The following is a 6000-nucleotide window of genomic DNA, read 5'->3' on the forward strand; positions in this document are numbered from 1 at the left end:
AGGTACAGATATACAGACATATCAAACTATAGATTAATTTCATTCTATAAAAATGAATGAAACCATCTGTATGGGGTAGCTTTTTTTTTTTTGCTTAAGTGTTTTTCTTTATTTCACTTACCATCTTTCCATGACATTAGATATTTTTCAACACCATTGCTTTTATTTATATTCCATTTAAGTTTATGCATGTCCCATGCTTTTCTCAGGGTTTCCCTGGTGGCTAAGTAATAAAGAATCTGCCTGCAATGCAATAGAGGTGGGTTCAATCCCTGGGTTGGGAAGATCCCCTGCAGAAGAGCATGGCAACCCACTCCAGAATTCTTGCCTGGAGAATTTCATGGACAGAGGAACCTGGTGGGTTAGAGTACATAGGACTGCGAAGAGTCGGACACAACTGAAGCAACTTAGCACCCACGCATGCATGGAGCAAAGGTGGGCTTCCCTCTTGGCTCAGTCTTCTGCCTGCCAATACAGAAGACCTGGATTTGACTCCAGGGTAGGGAAGATGCCCTGGAGAAGGAAATGGCAACCCGCTCCAGTATTCTTACCTGGAGAATCCCATGGACAGAGGAGCCTGGCAGGCTACAGTCTATGGGGTCACAAAGAATCAGACATGACTGAGCAACTAACATGTGCATGGGTGTGCACACACACACACACACACAGCAAAGGGAAAAAGGAAGCCACTGCTCTTTTAAGCTGTTGGTTCCAGCTATTGGTTTCCAGCTCATACAGTATAACTCTTTGCTCCTCTTAGCTGACCTCAGCAACCTTTGTGCTTTCTGTGCAGATTGAAATACCTGCTGCCTTAGTGGAATAATGGCCAACTCAAGAGCTTCTGGGGATGATCTCTATGGTAAAGCTGCTCCCTAAAATTTGGAACATTAGTCAAAAGGTATAAGACCAAACATTGGAATCAAAATGGAATGTGCTTTGCTCTTCAAATACCACTTATGCTGGCATTAGAGAAGGCTGGGGGTAAGTCAAATATCCATTACTGGGCAAACAGCTTTAAGTATGTTTATTTTCTGGGGTTCTCCCCATATGTATTAGTCAGAGTTGGTCAGAGGCTAACTGCCTCTTTTATGAGCCTCAAGGGTAGCTGCCCTCAAATACATTCAATCACATCAGAACTCAGAAATGTCATTTGGGAGGTTGTTCATCTGGATGAAGAATTTAGAAAACAAAAATCCTACCCCCTGCCAGGTTACTGGATGCACCTCAGTCATATTCCCAGGTCTAAGCCAGTGTTCATCCTTCACGTTTGGATTGGCTTAAAGTTTAAAACAACATTTAGTTTCAGATACCATATTTAAAAATTTGGCTGTGTATTCTTTTCTGGAGCCACAACTGATCACACTTGCTTTTTTGGATACTGAATGCATAGGGATAAAGCTTTAGGACTACTCAGCTATATCCGTATCTGAAATAATGAACAGTAAATAATAAAATGGCTACATTAAAACTTTTCATTTTATAAAAGGACCCATTTCAGTATTCTTTTAAACAGTACTGAAAGTCTCTGGGGAATCTAGCATTACATTTAACTTACAAAAATCAGAACTATATATAAGCTGCTGCTGCTGCTGCTAAATCGCTTCAGTCGTGTCCGACTCTGTGAGACCCCATAGACGGCAGCCCACGAGGCTCCCCCGTCCCTGGGATTCTCCAGGCAAGAACACTGGAGTGGGTTGCCATTTCCTTCTCCAATGCATGAAAGTGAAAAGTAAAAGTGAAGTCGCTCAGTCGTGCCTGACTCTTAGCGACCCAATGGACTGCAGCCTACCAGGCTCCTCCATCCATGGGATTTTCCAGGCAAGAGTACTGGAGTGGGGTGCCATTGCCTTCTCCATATATAAGCAGTGTATAGCAGAGTCAGACACGACTGAGCAACTAACTTTCTTTCACTTTCATAGAGGGGGTACATCTCTCTCTTTTTCTCTGTCACTCACTGTCCATTTGTGTGTGTGTGTGTGTGTGTGACTTTAAGTTCTCATGATGTAGAACAGCTATTACTTTTGGCACACCATAAACTCATTTCTGAAAAGTGACTTTATCAATAGCAGATCTTTTTTTAAAATTGGAACTCTAGTCAGTTAGTGCCCTTGAAAATGATACCATTAGCAAGTTCAGCTATGGAAAGGCAGCCCAGAACACAGACTTGGATTTGGACTGGCTAGCTTTGAATTTTGCATCCCTGAAGATTTCTCCAATACTAGTTGAGGGTAAACTGTAAAGTTCTTATTATTTATAAATGTCATGTCAAGCTAACCTAGTGATATATGGATTCAAATAGCAATCAATAATGCATTCTGGAAGGCTCTTTTGCAACCGTACATCTGCCTGAGAAGTCTCCGTTTATGGTTCTGAGGTTCTGCAGGTCTCCACCAGTATACCAATGCTCAGAGGCTGTGGAGAAAAGGCAGAGTGTTTTCAGTGACTCCATGTTCTTTGTACAGTGGTGCCCTGTCCTTGTTCAGCCTTGAGGCAATGAAGATAAGGGAAGAACTAGGGTTTTCAAAACCTCCTGTGGCTCTGTCTTTCCCTTCAGCATCAGCTGATCAGCAGTATAGTCACGGAGGCCAAAGTTATATGATAAATGAAAAAGGCAGAGATTGTCAAAGATCCCATAAATTCAGACTGAATGTGCCATCAAAAAGTATTGGCGAGAGAGGGGACCTCGAAGTACTGGTTTTTCCATTAATACCACTCACATGCATTAATTGATCATTTGTCTCTATCATTTTCACCATTTAAATCCCTATTATCTCCACTTGGTTGGTCACTAAGATATGATCATTTTACCTTTGAAATATCTCTAGTCTCTCCCTTTCTCTTCATTCTCTGGGTCACTGGACTAGCTTTGATCTCATTTAAAATATGGCTCCTTAATGGTCTTCTTTCCTCCTTTATATTATTCTTTCAATCCATTCTTAATACTGGCAAGGTTATTTTGCAGATGAGACAATATAGTCTGTCTTCCTCAAGGCTTCTAAAGGATCTCCTTCTACATAACACATTCCAAACTCATCACCCTGGTCCTCAATATTTCCCATGATGTGGTTCCAACTCACTTCTCACATCTCATTTGCTCAATTTTGTTACATAAGGATGCAGTGTAAATTGAGTGTTGTTTTCTTTACTCATTGGTCACATTCTTTGACTAATCCCTATGACTCAATCAAATATTTTGATGTTGGTGCTATCCTAGATATTTTGAGACCTGTTATATGATGGAAATGTCAGGCTTAAGCTAACAAAGAGAGGTCATTTAAAAAATACAGTACTAAGTCTGCATCTTTGGGCTACAAAAACCAGTAAAATTTAATCAATATGCTTGGAAATAAAACATTACCCAGTGCACTGAAAAACAGAGCCAAAAATATCTCCTGGTCTTGATTTTACTAATCAGTTTTAGTGGAAAAGTCTTTCTTTACCAAGGATCTGTTAATATTTCCAGGAAACAAGTCCCTAAGCTCTTCTTTCCTGGGATGTATTGCTCAACTGTGAATTTCTAATGTAATGAGTCCAGAGATTTTAAGTAAAGACCAGAAGAGATAAGGAAAATAGCAGCTTGAGGAATCCATAAGTAAGTAAATAATATTAGATCAGCTGTTGAAATACGAGCATTCTGAAGCTTGGTTGGCAAACACAAAGGCAGAAGGTTTAAGCGAACTTGAAAAAAAACCCCATTACTTTTTAATAAATGAGCATATGCTAGGAAGTTAAATGCAGAGTTCTGGGGGCTGCAGGCAATGGGAGCCGTTATGTTAGAAGATCGTGTATTTTAGCAAAAGAGTCAGAGTAAAATCTGCTAATCTCATTTTTTAAAACCATCAGGATGGAGTTAACATCTCCCATAAATGATATACAGCATATAAATGCAAAGCCAAGTATTCACACCTCACTATTAAGTTCATATAACACCCTCCCTTTCCTCAAAGAACATGTATTTTACACATGTCATCTCTGTTCATCTCTCGCCTCATTATGAAAGCCCAGAGGAAAAATGATGAGTGACTCAGTCAAGGTCACAGCATGATGAAAGTGCTTGAGAGCTGGAAGAGAACCCAAGACACTCCATCCAGTGCCATGAGCATGAATTTACATTGCTGGGTACGGCAATCACATGCATGTTTAAGTGATATCAGCGCTAAATGGTAACAAATGTAATGCTTCCCACTTAGGATGTGTTCTTGGCTAACTCTGTTGGAAAATATATGGAGATTTTGCCATAGTAAAAAAAAAATTTTTTTTGAGCAGTTCATTTAAACAAAAACGAACAAGATCTGAAGCCAAGAATATTCCCACGCCCGTTTTTCTAAGGGTGGCAATAGCTCCAGCAACCTTGCTTTACGGTTCTTGTGACGTGCGAAAGCAGAATGGCACAGCTCAGGTATTCTTTCTAGAGAGAGCCATTGAATTCCCGTAAGCAAAACCATGTCTGCAACAGAAAGTAATGCCACATCACAAACTGTCCAGTAAAGATCAAAACTTGTCTACACCGTGGTGCACTCAAATCTCATAGCTGCCTAAGCAGGGTGTCCCTGGGGCTGGGAAATGTGTAGGCACCATCAGAGTTGACAGCTGACCAGCACGTTGGAGCCTGGTTCCTTTACAGGTGGAGAAACACTGAACTCCGCTAGGAACGCTCCTCAGAAAGAAAGACTTGAGCATTCCGTGCGCTTAGAGACTCCTGAGGAGTCTGTTCTCTGTGTCTGTGAGTCTGGTTAAATCCCTGAGATTAGGCAAGTGTCTGTTATCACAGCACATTCAGTCTAATAGATGGGCCTGAGATAACTTTCTTGTCATAAGGGAACTTGAATATTTATCATGAATATATTCACTTTTTTTTTTTCTGATTCATTTCTCACCTTCTCACTCTTAGAACACAGGGATAAGATTGTAAAACCTTAGTCAGTTCTTTCACATGGACCATAAGATCATACGTTTGGTATTCCAGTTGCATAAAAGTAAACATGCACCCTTTCCATAGTGGCCCTGTAATATTTGTGTGCCTCTATTGGTCATGAAATACATTTCATGCAAAGATGGGCTTGAGAAAGGACAGAAATGGTATGGACCTAACAGAAGCAGAAGATATTAAGAAGAGGTGACAAGAATACACAGAAGAACTGTACAAAAAAGATCTTCATGACCAAGATATTCATGATGGTGTGATCACTCACCTAGAGCCAGACATCCTGGAATGTGAAGTCAAGTGGGCCTTAGAAAACATCACTACGAACAAAGCTAGTGGAGGTGATGGAATTTCAAATCCTGAAAGATGATGCTGTGAAAGTGCTGCACTCAATATGCCAGCAAATTTGGAAAACTCAGCAGTGGCCACAGGACTGGAAAAGGTCAGTTTTCATTCCAATCCCTAAGAAAGGCAATGCCAAAGAATGCTCAAACTACCGCACAATGGCACTCATCTCACACACTAGTAAAGTAATGCTCAAAATTCTCCAAGCCAGGCTTCAGCAATACGTGAAGTGTGAACTTCCTGATGTTCAAGCTGGTTTTAAAAAGGCAGAAGAACCAGAGATCAAATTGCCAACATCCACTGGATCATCGAAAAAGCAGGAGAGTTCCAGAAAAACCTCTATTTCTGCTTTATTGACTATGCCAAAGCCTTTGACTGTGTGGATCACAATAAACTGTGGAAAATTCTGAAAGTGATGGGAATAACAGACCACCTGACCTGCCTCTTGAGAAACCTGTATGCAGGTCAGGAAGCAACAGTTAGAACTGGACATGGAACAACAGACTGGTTCCAAATAGGAAAAGGAGTACGTCAAGGCTGTATATTGTCACCCTGCTTATTTAACTTTTATGCAGAGTACATCATGAGAAACGCTGGGCTGGAAGAAGCACATGCTGGAATCAAGATTGCCTGGAGAAATATCAATAACCTCAGATATTCAGATGATACCACCCTTATGGCAGAAAGTGAAGAACTAAAAAGCCTCTTGATGAAATGAAAGAGGAGAGTCA

General features: G+C 40.7%; 1 long non-coding RNA gene across 1 annotated transcript in view; it reads left to right on the forward strand.

The window, feature by feature from the left end:
• Positions 1-1508, forward strand: part of LOC102405918 — a 68887-nt gene extending 67379 nt beyond the window's left edge. Inside the window, exon 3 of the long non-coding RNA XR_003106159.2 lies at positions 794-1508. This is a non-coding gene — a long non-coding RNA (uncharacterized LOC102405918). The remainder of the gene's footprint in view (positions 1-793) is intronic.
• Positions 1509-6000: the final 4492 nt, after the last annotated feature.

This window comes from Bubalus bubalis, chromosome 23 (genome assembly GCF_019923935.1).
Source record: "Bubalus bubalis isolate 160015118507 breed Murrah chromosome 23, NDDB_SH_1, whole genome shotgun sequence".
Taxonomy (NCBI): Eukaryota; Metazoa; Chordata; class Mammalia; order Artiodactyla; family Bovidae; genus Bubalus; species Bubalus bubalis.